The sequence below is a fragment of the Balaenoptera musculus genome, chromosome 18, assembly GCF_009873245.2.
Source record: "Balaenoptera musculus isolate JJ_BM4_2016_0621 chromosome 18, mBalMus1.pri.v3, whole genome shotgun sequence".
In the NCBI taxonomy this organism is placed as follows: Eukaryota; Metazoa; Chordata; class Mammalia; order Artiodactyla; family Balaenopteridae; genus Balaenoptera; species Balaenoptera musculus.
The window spans coordinates 33,850,220-33,866,705 of NC_045802.1; the positions used below are offsets into that span (position 1 = coordinate 33,850,220).

Consider the following 16,486-nt stretch of genomic DNA (forward strand, 5'->3'; position numbering starts at 1 on the left):
GTCTAGCTGTGGAATTATAAAACAATCCAAATATGAAACCAGTTAAGAACATACGCTGTTCACAATCATAGAGTTAATTTATAAGCTACCATGGACTATTCTTGTTCTGCTATTGAAGTGGACAGCCCTTTCTCATTGCTACCATACCAAAATATTGATAAAGATTTCTGAAGAAAGAGCCTCAACAACTTATTTTCAACTTTCCTAAGAGAGCTTAGGAAAGTTATTTGTCTCAAAGTTTATGCCACAGAATATGATAACACTCATTAAACAGAAACAATACTATGAGGTTTATCAAATTATGAAATTGATGAACATCCTTTATTTAAAATGTAAGTTCTTAGGTAAATTTAGGAACTTGCCAATTACATATACAAAGCAGAATTGTTTGTATTCATCTAAGCCTCTGAGGATAAATGTCTTGGAACATGTAATGGTTAATGTGAAGAATCTGTTGTGTAAATATTTGTATTGGTGAATTTTACTGCTTTATTATACTTTCCTTCTCATTAGTAATATTTTTCAGAAGGGTCTCCATGTCTGTGGATACCAAGGGTGGGGGACATTAAGTTGGATGAATTTCATAAAGACAATTACAGTGAGCCCTCTGTATCCACAGGTTCCACTGACCGTGTATCAAAAATATTTGAAAAAAAAAATTATAGAAAGTTCCAAAATGCAAAACTGAACTTCGCTGCACGCAGGCAACAATTTACATAGCATTTACATTGTAATAGATACTATAAGTAATCTAGAGATCATTTAAAGTCTACAGGAGGGTGTGTGTCAGTTACATGCAAATACTATACCATTGTATATAAGCACGCACAGATTTTGATATGGAGGGGCAGTCCTGGAACCAATCACTCATGGGTATTGAAGGACAAATGTACTGTATTTGGTAAGCTAGTAGGATTTGTCTCAGTAAAGAAGATTGCCTCTGGGCTCCTTTCTTCACTGGAAGAAAAATGAACATGTTGCTAATTGACCAGATTCTCAGCCTCGCTTTTGTATTACATTGGTTATTAACACCAATAATTGTAAAATCACTTTGTAAATGTAAAGTGCCACATCAGGGCTCGTTTAGCCTTATGTGTTCTCAACCTCTGTAACTCACTAGAATAATGCAGTCAAATTGCCTGACTCAAACCAATAAAAGAAAAACTGTTGTATGTGACATTATAAAGAATAGAACTTTACACTTGCGAAGGAATAATGAGAGCTAACTTTATTGAACACTTAATGTTGTACCCAACATTATTCTAAGCTCTTGACTTAACACTAATTTATTTAAAGTATAGTAGCTGCTTATTGATAGTGTAGCCATTTCAGGGTAGTTCATTCTCTCATTGAGTGATTCATAGTAGGCGGTGCTCAGAGTAGATAGCATTGTGGATAATTTGTGTTTTATAGTAAGAACTATAACACCTAAATGATATCACATCCATTTTGTTTTATAATTTCATGATGTATTTAAAAGGTAAATGAGATGGAAAGCACTTGATTTTGATCTATTTATATAAGCCTTGTAAAAGTTTAACATGATAGGTAATTCTCTCCTTCAGCCTCTGCATCTACTGGGAGGTGTGGAAAGAGCATGGATTTTAGAGTCCAGCAGAACCTGGGCAAGATACATAATCTTTTGGTTGTCTTAAAGAACATAGTAGCTGCTCAATAAATATTTTGTTCAGTCATCAAATGATCAAAATGCCTGGCACATAGTTTCTTAATTACTTTTGTTTCCATTTCTTTAGTTTTCCTTCAAGGATTTAGAAATAGCAGCCTCCCTTATTGTTCACTTCCTCGAAGTGATATTTGTTGACCCTTGAAAGCCGCAGCAATTACTGATTGGAACTTCCAGATCAGGAGTTGGGTATCCATCCCAAATTACCCCTCTTGGAAGGAAACCAAAACTGCTTCCTTGTACCATCTTTTTCTTTGAATTAATTTTTTTCCTTTTATATGTCCTGTTAAAGTTTTCTTTTCTGTTTGAATGTTACTAGTATAACAAACTTTTGTATTAAGAGTCTTACAATATAGCCCTAATATAAAAATCCACAAGTCTTTTAAAGTAAACTAGTTTTTCTCATAAAGTGAAAGAACTGCAGTCCCTTTAAGCTAATAGTAATGCCTGCAAAGTTATAAAAATTTCCATCATTTTCTTTCACACTTTTGAAATCCTATGGTTTATAACAGCCTTCATAAATTGGCGACTTCCATCCCAGCTCTGACACAGAATTTTTCAGCCTGTCCTGCTGTCAGTGTACCTGCTGCTTGACATTGACAGGATTCTTGTCAAAATCGGGATTTTGCATAAATTAGTGTTTAACCCCGGACAGGCTTTTCCTCCTCGTTTCAGTGCAGCTTTTAAGAGACTGTGCTGCTCTTATCCATAGATAATGAAAGTGAAATTTGACTATTTTATCATACATTTTACACTCTGAAGGAGTACCGTAAACTTTACTAGTCTTATTTATTTCTCTTTTTTTTTAAATAATTTATTTATTTATTTACTTATTTTTGGCTGCGTTGGGTCTTCGTTGCTGTGTGCGGGCTTTCTCTAGTTGCCGCAAGAGGGGGATACTCTTCGTTGTGGTTCATGGGTTTCTCATTGCCGTGGCTTTTCTTGTTGCAGAGCACGGGCTCTAGGCACACGGGCTTCAGTAGTTGTGGCACACGGGCTCAGTAGTTGTGGCTCATGGGCTCCAGAGCGCAGGCTCAGTAGTTGTGGCGCATGGGCTTAGTTGCTCCGCGGCATGTAGGATTTTCCCGGACCAGGGCTTGTACCCACGTCCCCTGCATTGGCAGGCGGATTCTTAACCACTGTGCCACCAGGGAAGTCCTCTTACTGATTTCTCATTAAGCCTTAATTAGTAATTCTCAGTTTTACCAATTCTTGTACAATATAGACACCATCACTGATAGCCTACTGTCCCTTCTTGTCCAGAGGATCTATTTGCCTTACTTTTTATTTTAATAAGCAGCTTACATTGTATGTGGGGGAGAAAGTGAGAGGAAGGGGAAGGAGTTTCAAGTTGCATAAAGGAGTACACTTCAAATAATCTTATGGATGAATTTAGAATTTTTAAAAAGTTGATTGTTATACCTTAATACTTTCCAGAAGGTACATATTAAGCATTGTGGATAATTTGTGTTTTACAGTAAGAACTGTAGCACCTAAATCATATCACATCCATTTTGTTTTATTAATTTTATGATGTATTTAAAATGTAAATTTTGATCTATTTGTATAGGCACTTGATTTTGATCTATTTCTTGGGTATTTGAAACACCCAAGAAAATCTTTTGACTCTAATGCAGAGACTTTATACCTTCCTGATTTGTTCTTACCATCATTGTTCCAGCCATGGCTGAATGGAGAAGGAGCAATAGCTTCATTCTTAAACTACAAGAATATTTACATATTTGGTAGGAACAAACATTTATTTGCTTTTCCTTTGGGTATGATGATAAGCAAATTATTCTCCATAGTATATTATCAGTTCCCCCAGCCTCTGTTGAACATCTCAGATGTTTCAGGTGTGGAATTACATGTGACTAAAAACATGGTTCCTGAATTTCAATAAACCTAGAAATAGTATTATTACAGCAAAATATAATATGTTTAGTAGCCTTAATTAAATCAGGTGATATATACTGTCTAATTTTTTTTTTACCTAAGTTGATGGAAATGAGTTTATCTCCCTTATTATTCTTTGAGAAAATCTTTTTGATACCTTTTCTTTCTTCAACAGTCTAACCATCAAAAATGATTGAAAAGAGAAGCTAAGCTTGGAAAGAAAATGATTTCTTTTTAAAAAAAAGCTAACTCTTCATATACCGAACATTTTGAAATCTCAACATGAGGGAAAAAAACTCATAAATTTAAGCATACTAAGAGTAATTTATACTTAGGTAACAGCAAGACGACATGTTATATCTTTACCAACATATTGAAATAAATTAGAATAAATGATTGAGAAGGTGAAGATTGGAGTTCCTTCTATACAATGCCTGCTTATAATTGGAACATATACACCAGGTACCATATGTGTCTTGACCTGTGTTAACTGATTTAATAACTACAGGAACCCTATGAAATAATTATTAGTATTCCCACTTAATATGCATGAAAAAGTACAAATCCAAGTTCAGAGCCATTAAGAAACTTGCCTAAAATCATTGAGCTAGTAAGTTGTAGAGCTGATGTTCAGTTTGCAGACTTGCTGACATCATAGCACATGATTTTACACTTTACCTGTAAATAGAGATAAATGATACCAACTTACTTTTTGTATAATGTATATAAAAATCTCATCATAGCAGTAAGTTTGTACTCAATATGTGATACACGGTTTTGGTAAAGAAACTTTCAACTATTTAGTTCATTCAGTCTTAATTCTCTCTTAAAATTTAGAGAATTTTTAAATGAGAAGCAAAGATGTATATTCAAGGGGTATAAGCTAGTATTTCTCAAGGGGCTAGAAAATATTTTACAAAGAGTAGAAATAGAATCAACCTATTCCTTTAACCTACAGTTCTATTCCTAAGAGCTTAATCTTATACTGTGAATCTCCTTTTATCTTCTAAATTTCACTGGAATCTAGTTTCAGGGTTAAACTACATTTTAGCCACCCATGTATGTTTTAGGTGGTAATCCTCCAATTTCCACTAGGCAAAAAAAAAAAACAAATTACCAAGATAACTTTTTAGAAAAACTGACTTAATATTATATAGTTATTCAGAACACACCAATGATAACACTATGCCAAAGTAGTATCTTTCAATAGTGCATGTATTCAATTAGAGTTAAATTTAAAACTTTAGGTTGGGAAAATAATTCTCTTCAAATATATGATGAAATAGACCTGGGAGTAGGCCGTAGACATTTCGTTTGATGACAAGTACAGTATGAGCAAGGAATGATCAAGCAGCTGTTAAAAACATTAAAGCGAGGTCAGATTGCACTAATGATTATATAGAGATTGCTCGTCATGGGAAATAGTAGTATTATGTTGCAAGCAGACCATACATGCAATATTATTCTGAATACTAGGTTACATAGAATAGTAAATGTTAAAATGTATAAAGGAAAAGATGATCAAGATGATAGGAGATACTGGAAATAATGGTATTTGACAAATGATTCCAGGAACTGAGTCTTTTGATTTTAGAAAATAGAAGACTAAGGAAAGGCATAATACTTGTTTTAAAATAATTTAAAATCTTCCATATGGCAAAGGAAATGGGCTTAACTAGAAAACCCGGGTAGTTTGCACTTTCTAGAGAAGGATACAAAGGAGTGGGGTTGGCTGCCTGAGCATCCTTCACCACTTACTTGAAGGAGACAGAACCATCACACCACCTGTGTGTGACGTGTGGGGATGAATTTTGTACCTTGTAGATCAGATCATTGACTCCTGGGGCACCTCACAATTCTAAAACTACAGCTTTTATTAACAAGCCTGATAATTGATAAGGAATTTTTATTTTTTTGTGTTAGTTTCTGCTTTATAACAAAGTGAATCACTTATACATATACATATGTTCCCATATCTCTTCCCTCTTGCGTCTCCCTCCCTCCCACCCTCCCTATCCCACCCCTCTAGGTGGTCACAAAGCACCGAGCTGATCTCCCTGTGCTATGCGGCTGCTTCCCACTAGCTAGCTATTTTACATTTGGTAGTGTACATATGTCCATGCCACTCTCTCACCCTGTCACATCTTACCCCTCCCCCTCCCCATATCCTCAAGTCCATTCTCTAGTAGGTCTGTGTCTTTATTCCCGTCTTGCCACTAGGTTCTTCATGACCTTTTTTTTTTTCCTTAGATTCCATATATATGTGTTAGCATACTGTATTTGTTTTTCTCTTTCTGACTTACTTCACTCTGTATGACAGACTCTAACTCCATCCACCTCATTACAAATACCTCCATTTCATTTCTTTTTATGGCTGAGTAATATTCCATTGTATATATGTGCCACATCTTCTTTATCCATTCATCCGATGATGGACACTTAAGTTGCTTCCATGTCCTGGCTATTGTAAATAGAGCTGCAATGAACATTTTGGTACATGACTCTTTTTGAATTATGGTTTTCTCAGGATATATGCCCAGTAGTGGGATTGCTGGGTCGTATGGTAGTTCTATTTTTAGTTTTTCAAGGAACCTCCATACTGTTCTCCATAGTGGCTGTATCAATTTACATTCCCACCAACAGTGCAAGAGTGTTCCCTTTTCTCCACACCCTCTCCAGCATTTATGTTTTTCTAAATTTTTTGATGATGGCCATTCTGACCAGTGTGAGATGATATCTCATTGTAGTTTTGATTTGCATTTCTCTAATGATTAATGATGTTGAGCATTCTTTCATGTGTCTGTTGGCCATCTGTATATCTTCTTTGGAGAAATGTCTACTTAGATCTTCTGCCCATTTTTGGATTGGGTTCTTTGTTTTTTTGTTATTGAGCTGCATGAGCTGCTTGTAAATCTTGGAGATTAATCCTTTGTCAGTTGCTTCATTTGCAAATATTTTCTCCCATTCTGAGGGTTGCCTTTTGGTCTTGTTTATGGTTTCCTTTGCTGTGCAAAAGCTTTGAAGTTTCATTAGGTCCCATTTGTTTATTTTCCTTTTTATTTCCATTTCTCTAGGAGTTGGGTCAAAAAGGATCTTGCTGTGATTTATGTCATAGAGTGTTCTGCCTACGTTTTCCTCTAAGAGTTGGATAGTGTCTGGCCTTACATTTAGGTCTTTAATCCATTTTGAGTTTATTTTTGTGTATGGTGTCAGGGAGTGTTCTAATTTCATACTTTTACATGTACCTGTCCAGTTTTCCCAGCACAACTTATTGAAGAGGCTGTCTTTTCTCCACTGTATATGCTTGCCTCCTTTATCAAAGATAAGGTGACCATATGTGTGTGGGTTTATCTCTGGGCTTTCTATCCTGTTCCATGGATCTATGTTTCTGTTTTTGTGCCAGTACCAAACTGTCTTGATTACTGTAGCTTTGTAATATAGTCTGAAGTCAGGGAGCCTGATTTCCCCAGCTCCATTTTTCGATCTCAAGATTGCTTTGGCTATTCGGGATCTTCTGTGTTTCCATACAAATTGTGAAATTTCTTGTCCTAGTTCTGTGAAAAATGCCAGTCGTAGTCTGATAGGGATTGCATTGAATCTGTAGATTGCTTTGGGTAGTAGAGTCATTTTCACAATGTTGATTCTTCCAATCCAAGAACATGGTATATCTCTCCATCTAATTGTATCATCTTTAATTTCTTTCATCACTGTCTTATAATTTTCTGCATACAGGTCTTTTGTCTCCTTAGGTATGTTTATTCCTAGATATTTTATTCTTTTTGTTGCAATGGTAAATGGGAGTGTTTTCTTGATTTCACTTTCAGATTTTTCATCATTAGTGTATAGGAATGCAAGAGATTTCTGTGCATTAACTTTGTATCCTGCTACTTTACCAAATTCATTGATTAGCTCTAGCAGTTTTCTGGTAACATCTTTAGGATTCTCTATGTATAGTATCATGTCATCTGCAAACAGTGACAGTTTTACTTCTTCTTTTCCGATTTGGATTCCTTTTATTTCTTTTTCTTCTCTGATTGTTGTGGCTAACACTTCCAAAACTATGTTGAATAATAGTAGTGAGAGTGGGCAACCTTGTCTTGTTCCTGATCTTAGTGGAAATGGTTTCAGTTTTTCACCATTGAGGACAGTGTTGGCTGTGGGTTTGTCATATATGGTCTTTATTATGTTGAGGAAAGTTCCCTCTATGCCTACTTTCTGCAGGGCTTTTATCATAAATGGGTGTTGAATTTTGTCGAAAGCTTTCTCTGCATCTATTGAGATGATCATATGGTTTTTCTCCTTCAATTTGTTAATGTGATGTATCACGTTGATTGATGTGCGTATATTGAAGAACTCTTGCATTCCTGAAATAAACCCCACTTGATCGTGGTGTATGATCCTTTTCATGTGCTGTTAGATTCTGTTTGCTAGTATTTTGTTGAGGATTTTTGCACCTATGTTCATCAGTGATACTGGCCTGTAGTTTTCTTTCTTTGTGACATCTTTGTCTCGTTTTGGTATCAGGGTGATGGTGGCCTCGTAGAATGAGTTGGGGAGTGTTCCTCCCTCTGCAATATTTTGGAAGAGTTTGAGAAGGATAGGTGTTAGCTCTTCTCTAAATGTTTGATAGAATTCGCCTGTGAAGCCATCTGGTCCTGGGCTTTGGTTTGTTGGAAGATTTTTAATCACAGTTTCCATTTCAGTGCTTGTGATTGGTCTGTTCATATTTTCTATTTCTTCCTGGTTCAGTCTCGGCAGGTTGTGCATTTCTAAGAATGTGTCCATTTCTTCCAGGTTGTCCATTTTATTGGCATAGAGTTGCTTGTAGTAATCTCTTATGATCGTTTGTATTTCTGCAGTGTCAGTGGTTACTTCTCCTTTTTCATTTCTAATTCTATTGATTTGAGTCTTCTCCCTTTTTCTCTTGATGAGTCTGGCTAATGGTTTATCAATTTTGTTTATCTTCTCAAAGAACCAGCTTTTAGTTCTGTTGAACTTTGCTATTGTCTCCATTTCTTTTTCATTTATTTCTGATCTGATCTTTATGATTTCTTTCCTTCTGCTAGCTTTGGGGATTTTTTGTTCTTCTTACTCTAATTGCTTTAGGTGCAAGGTTAGGTTGTTTATTTGAGATGTTTCCTGTTTCTTGATGTAGGCTTGTATTGCTATAAACTTTCTTCTTAGAACTGCTTTTGCTGCATCCCATAGGTTTTGGGTCGTCGTGTCTCCATTGTCATTTGTTTCTAGGTATTTTTTGATTTCCCCTTTGATTTCTTCAGTGATCACTTCGTTATTAATTAATGTATTGTGTAGCCTCCATGTGTTTGTATTTTTTACAGATCTTTTCCTGGAATTGATATCTAGTCTTATAGTGTTGTGGTCGGAAAAGATACTTGATACAATTTCAATTTTCTTAAATTTACCAAGGCTTGATTTGTGACCCAAGATATGATCTCTCCTGGATAATGTTCCATGAGCACTTGAGAAAAATGTGTATTCTGTTGTTTTTGGGTGGAATGTCCTATAAATATCAATTAAGTCCATCTTGTTTAATGTATCATTTAAAGCTTGTGTTTCCTTATTTATTTTTATTTTGGATGATCTGTCCATTGGTGAAAGTGGGGTGTTAAAAAGCCACCTACTATGATTGTGTTACCGCCGATTTCCCCTTTTATGGCTGTTAGTATTTGCCTTATGTATTGAGGTGCTCCTATGTTGGGTGCATAAATATTTACAATTGTTATACCTTGTTCTTGGATCGATCCCTTGATCATTATATAGTGTCCTTCTTTGTCTCTTGTAATAGTCTTTATTTTAAAGTCTATTTTGTCTGATATGAGAATTGCTACTCCAGCTTTCTTTTGATTTCCATTTGCATGGAATATCTTTTAACATCCCCTCACTTTCAGTCTGTGTGTGTCCCTAGGTCTGAAGTGGGTCTCTTGTAGACAGCATATATATGGGTCTTGTTTTTGTACCCATTCAGCCAGTCTATGTCTTTTGGTGGGAGCATTTAATCCATTTACATTTAAGGTAATTATCGATATGTATGTTCCTATTCCCGTTTTCTTAAATGTTTTGAGTTTGTTATTGTAGGTGTTTTCCTTCTCATGTGCTTCTTGCCTAGAGAAGTTCCTTTAGCATTTGTTGTAAAGCTGGTTTGGTGGTGCTGAACTCTGTCAGCTTTTGCTAGTCTGTAAAGGTTTTAATTTCCCCAACAAATCTGAATGAGGTCCTTGCTGGGTAGAGTAACCTTGGTTGTAGGTTTTTCTCCTTCATCACTTTAAGTATATCCTGCCACTCCCTTCTGGCTTGCAGAGTTTCTGCTGAAAGATCAGCTGTTAACCTTATGGGGATTCCCTTGTGTGTGTTATTTTGATAGGGACTTTTAAACATGTTTTCTTTATGTTTCACTAAAGAGAAATAATTTTACTTCATTATGCAGACATTGTTAATATGGGTTGCTGGGTATGTATGGGATTTAAATGTGAAAATGATTATTACATTGTAATCTTATAGATAACTATAAATAATCTTATAGATAGCTGCTATAAGATTCAAAATTTTAATTCTTTTCCTGTCAATCTTATGTTTCTTAACTTTCACTAACCGGGTGAAAACATTAGCAAATGATTTTATTTCTGTACTGTTAGATATTGCAAACCTTTTCTTATATAAAACATGTCAAGTCATCTCCTTTCCCTACTCCAACACTCAGTACTTTTTAATGGCAAAGATCTGGCCTGTATTTTATCAATTTGACATGGAGATTGTTTTTTCTAATTCTGTTTCTTTAGTCTGTATTACAGGTCACTGAAGCATACCATAAGTATTTGTCTCAAGTGGTCAGTTACATAAAATGTACTGGGCTGACTGTTTTAGAATAAAAAGCAGTCTGGCATTATGATGTGGTAATTATTACTTTCAGAGAAAGAATTAGTTAATTCATTCTTAAAGTATATTGTATTAGTTACCAATTTAAGATGTAAAAATTGTATAACTTATGAGGGAGTGAAATGATTAACCACTTGTGATTAGTGCTCATAAGTTTTAACCATAAAATATTCTAAAACATATTTGCTCAATTAGCATATTTGGGAAAGCAGTTGCTTTTGCAAGGATAATTTATAGGCATTGACCTGAAAGCATAGCAACAGGCATAGATAAGCATTTTTCATTATTAATCATCATTGCTATACCTCCGCTGTTTAAATAGTGTTTCTAATTGTTTTTTTTTTATGGCATTTGATAAAACTTTAAGGGTATGGTATTGGTATTAAGGCAAGATGTTCAAAGAGGTTAATCACGTTTATTTTTAGCTTTTTCTTAAAATATTCATATTTTAGGCAAATAATGTCTTTAACTTTTGATTAATCATTTTCAATAATGTGTCTTTGCTAATTTTCTCCTTTTCTTTGTTTTATTTGCCCTTTTTCTCTATAATTAAAAAAGAAGACTTCTTCCTAAAAGAAACAAAAACAGTGGTAACAATGGAATGATTTATAATGTGAAATTATTAGTTTTTGTGTATAGATGTTTTTAAAATTTCTGAAGAAATAAAATGCAAGCAGGTGACAAGAGTCTTTCTCCTTGTATTGGCTCTTTCATTTACTTCAATGGCTTTTCCACTTTCCTTATCTGACCAAAGCAATTTGAGGAATATTCTTACAACAAACCTGATTTTTAGCAAAATCTGTGAGTCTTGATAGTTTATAAAGTGAACATGTATATATTACTGTCAAAGAATTTCTTAATTCAGAATAATAGGCAACATATATGGCTTATTTGCTAAACTCTTTTTAGCTATTATCTCATGTAATGCTCCTTGTAAACCTATGAGTTGATTACTGTTGTCTATGTGAGAAAACTGAGATGTAGAGAAGTGGAGTAACACATGTAGGAAGTGGTGGAGTCTAAACTCAGACTCAGATCTGACCTAACATACTGAGGTCTTAAATACCAATGCCATGATAAGGTATCTCTCAAGGAAATCTGAGTAGATTGGCATCTTTTGGAGCAGAAATATGCTTCCTACCCTGACTTCTGGACAAGCTTTGGAATCTATTTAACCTTTAACTTTAAAAGGGGAAATGAGTTGGAGAGAGGTACACATTTTTACAAATCATATATTCATTCTTTGGACTTCACTATGGCATTTCAACAAAGATGCTGACCATTAAATGTTGTTTATACTAGCCTCAGGGCAGAAGCCATCAACTTATTTAAAATTAGTCTTTAGCTAGCTATTAGAAAAAAATAAGCAAAACTGTCTGAAGCAAGAAATGTAAAATATACACTGTGTGATGCCATGGAAAGAACTTTGGAGTGGACAGCCCAGGGGTCTTATTGAAGCATGGCCAGTTACATAACTTTGGGTAAGTTACTCTGAGCCTTAGCTTGTTCATCTGTAGAAGGATGAGATTAAGTAATTCAAAACATTGTTGCAAGGATTAAATGAGATAAAATGCCAGGCACATAGTAGAATAATCATTCATTCCCCTTTTTTCTATTCTAAGTTTTAAATAAAGTTGGGTGTGTTTTTGAATGGAAGAGTATCAGTACTTTTATTATTTGAAGTTTGATAAGGGTGACATTTTCTAGTCTCTTTTTTGTATTATATTCTCCTATTTGAAATATGAATGTAGCCTTTTGATGTTGAGTTGCATTTTCTTGAGTGTCTAAGCTGCCAAAAATAGCTTGTTTACTTTGTATTAAATAGTAGAAGATCTTAACAATGTTAGAGGAAAGACAATGGTGAATAGTACTGTATTTGCTTTAACTGTCATTGAAACATCCAGTTTTCGTCCATGTTAAAGTTTAGTTGTCTTATTTAGGTAGTGCTTTAGTTGGCAGAGTACAGAATAAAACCCTTGAGGTAGGGATTCAGATGATTTCCTAATATCTGATAGAATCATCAATAATCCTTACCTAATTCTTATGTAACTTTAGAGAATATACTCTTTTCTAAAAAGAGAATATCAGAACACAGTGAAATGTCTCAGAGTTCTCCTGAAATTCTACATGATACAGGAATGAAAACATTATATTGCCGTTCGTCCCTGGCAGCCAGGTGCACCTCCAGTCCTCCCCTTGGTCCCCAGCAGCAGAACAGCGGCCGGGAGGCCTTCCGGCACCATTTGCCACGTGGCAGTCTCCTCTGAGGTGCTACGATGTACTGCGAGAAGTGGAGCTCTGTGGTGGAGATGTGTCTCTTCCTTGAAGACCTGCGGGAGGGCTCCTGCATCCTCTGCCTCTGCTCCAGGGCGTCTGTGGAAGATTGGAAATTGTGCAGTTTGGGATTAAAAGGCTACTACATTGAAGACGATGGGAACAGTGCAGGAGAGCAAGCTACAGAAGAGGAAGAAGGCGGTCGTTCCCAGGGCACTGCAGAGTCACGTGACAGCAAAGACGTAGGCCCAGATGAAAGTGAACTTGATTCTGAGGCTGAACTCATGCGAAGTATAGGACTGCCACTTCAATTTGGTAGGGTGTCTGCACATAAGAATTTTGAGGTATCTATGAGTACTAGAAACAAAGTTAAAAGAAAAAAGAAAAAGAAAAAACATCAGAAGAAGTACTTAGATGAAATTAAGAGAGAATCTTGGAGACAAGAATGTGAGGAAGATGACATTTTGGCTTCAGATGATCCATCTTCATCTGAGAATGAGAACACCAGAAGGTATAAACTTCGAACCAAAAAAGATATTGAAGGTGAGAATCTTCCTGCTGAAAATACATTATCTCCAAAGCTGGAAATTACGGAGCTCTGGGAGAAGTACTGGAAGGAATACAGGGGGGGAACTGCTGTGGCAAAGCTGGCAAGAAAAGCATACAGGTCAGACGCTGTGCTCAGAACCCTGGAACATCCCTAATACAAAGGAGGAATGGGAACAGCATTATAGCCAGCTGTATTGGTATTATTTGGAATAGTTTCAGTATTGGGAAGCTCAGGGTTGGACTTTTGATGCTTCACAAAGCTGTGATACAGATACTTGTGGGTCTAAAACAGTAGTTGACAACAAGAAAGATGAAAATCGCACGAAAGCAGATGAACTTTCTTCTCCATCTTCATCAGTGGGTAGCGAAAGCTCTAGTTCAAGTGATAAAGATCATAATGAAATTCTTGACGGACTTAGTAATATAAGTCTGAATTCAGAGGAAGTATAACAGAGCCGATTAGATCCCTCTGTGAGTTGTGATGGACATCAGTGTTTAAGTGAAGTTAAGAGCAGAAGAGAATGCCTTGCTTCAGGCCAAAGTGAATCATGTAATGGAGGAACCAAGGAAAGCAGCTTGTCTGCGAACAGAAGCACAAGCCAACCAGCTCAGGATTCACAAGAGTCATCAGAAGCAAACACCATCAAAGACAGACCATGCCTTATCGGCACTGATGGAGATGAGAGTGGCGAAGATCCACCTGAACAGAAGCCAAGTAAACTCAAGAGGAGCCATGAACTGGACATCGATGAAAACCCGGATTCAGACTTTGATGTCGACGGTTCCCTTCTAGGATTCAAGCATGGCTCAGGACAAAAATATAGTGGAATTTCAAATTTCAGTCACCGGCGGGTCAGGTATGTACACAAGAATGTGAAGTACAAGTCAAAGTACTTGGACATGAGAAGACAAATCAATATGAAAAACAAACACATCTTCTTCACTGAAGAGCCAGGAAAAACTCTTTTCAAGAAAAGCAAAACTTTGAGTAAGTAAGAAAAATTCCTAAAATGGGTTAATGAACCAATGGATGAGAAAGCATCACAGGAGTCAGTTTCTCATAACAACATGCAAGATACTTGCACAAGCAGTGGTTCAGAGGAACAAGAAGTGTCTGTTGAAAAAGGGGATGACCCACCGGAGACAAGTGAGCTAGAACCTGGAAAGCGTCGTGCCATGTCTCCAGCTGGGGAAGTGGGAACAGAGAAAACTGACAGGGACAGTACAGAAGCAGCAGTGACAGATGAGGGGGACTGCCCCGCCCAGTCTGCACCAGACTGCCTTCAGGTAGAAGCCGAAGCTGAAAATAAAAAGAAGAAGAATAAAAGCAAGAACAGAAAGGGAATTGGTCTGCCTCCTGAGATCACTTCTGTGCCTGAGCTGGCAAAGTACTGGGCCCAGAGATACAGGCTCTTCTCCCGCTTTGACGATGGGATTAAATTAGAGAGGGCTGGTTTTCAGTTACACCCGAGAAGATCGCTGAGCACATTGCCGGCAGGGTCAGCCAGTCCTTCTAGTGTGACACCATAGTTGACGCATTTTGTGGCATTGGAGGAAATACCATTCAGTTTGCCTTAACAGGAAAGAGAGTGATCGCCGTTGATATTGATCCTGTTAAGATCGATCTTGCTTGCAATAATGCAGAAATTTATGGGGTAGCAGACAAGATTGAGTTCATCTGTGGAGATTTCCTGCATCTGGCTTCTCGTTTAAAGGTTGATGTCGTGTTTCTCAGCCCTCCTTGGGGAGGACCAGACTACACCACTGCCGAGATCTTCGACATCAGCACCATGATGTCTCCTGATGGCTTTGAAATTTTTCAGACTTTCCCAGAAGATCACTAATAATATCATTTATTTTCTTCCAAGAAATGCTAATATCGACCAGGTGGCATCCTTGGCTGGGCCTGGAGGGCAAGTGGAAATAGAACAAAACTTTCTTAATAATAGATTGAAGACAATCACTGCTTATTTGGGGGAACTGATCCGCAGATCAGCCTCTGAATCATAAGTGAGGTGGTACAGAGACCAAAAGATCATAGCGGTCAGAACACTATTCACTTGGAATTTCTTCTCTGTATTCACTGATACTTTGTACCCATAGTCAAATGGGTATTTGTACCCTAAAACACTTTTTCCCCACATTGATGGAGTACCATCCGGAATTTGCTTTTAAACATCCATTTATTTTATAAAGTTAGTGCTTTTTAAGTTTCTATTGAAAAAAATATGAAATATACTTTGTAATATAGAAGTTTATATTCTTTTTCTATTAAAATGACAGTGAAAGGAAGAAAAAAAAAAACCATTATATTGTCAGCCATGCATTTTGGACCAGTTGCTTAGTAATTAGATATTGAATCTGATTTTGTTTCTTGTCTTGAATCAGTGTGGGTGGTTGTTTTTTTAAATTTTATTTTATTTATTTTTTTATACAGCAGGTTCTTATTAGTTATCCATTTTATACATATTAGTGTATATATGTCAATCCCACTCTCCTAATTCATCACACCCCCACCACTACCCCCACCACTGCCCTCCTTGGTGTCCATACATTTGTTCTCTACATCTGTGTCTCTGTTTCTGCCCTGCAAACCGGTTCATCTGTACCATTTTTCTAGGTTCCACATATATGCGTTAATGTACGATATTTGTTTTTCTCCTTGTGACTTACTTCACGCTATATGACAGTCTCTAGATCCATCCACGTCTCTACAAATGACCCAATTTCGTTCCTTTTTATGGCTGAGTAATATTCCATTGTATATATGTACTACATCTTCTTTATCCGTTGGTCTGTCGATGGGCATTTAGGTTGCTTCCATGACCTGACTATTGTAAATAGTGCTGCAATGAACATTGGGGTGCATGTGTCTTTTTGAATTATGGTTTTCTCTGGGTATATGCCCAGGAGTGGGATTGCTGGGTCATACGGTAATTCTATTTTTAGTTTTTAAAGGAACCTCCATACTGTTCTCCATAGTGGCTGTATCAATTTACATTCCCACCAACAGTGCAAGAGAGTTCCCTTTTCTCCACACCCTCTCCAGCATTTGTTGTTTGTAAATTTTCTGATGATGCCCATTCTAACTGGTGTGAGGTGATACCTCATTGTAGTTTTGATTTGCATTTCTCTAATAATTAGTGATGTTGAGTAGCTTTTCATGTGCCTCTTGGCCATCTGTATGTC

At 36.5% G+C, this 16,486-nt stretch overlaps 1 protein-coding gene and 1 pseudogene across 2 annotated transcripts in view; both read left to right on the plus strand.

Moving 5' to 3' along the window:
- Positions 1-16,486, plus strand: part of TDRD3 (tudor domain containing 3) — a 213,253-nt gene that overhangs the window by 184,178 nt on the left and 12,589 nt on the right. The gene's annotated exons all lie outside the window — the stretch shown is intronic.
- Positions 12,751-15,485, plus strand: LOC118884287 (annotated as a pseudogene).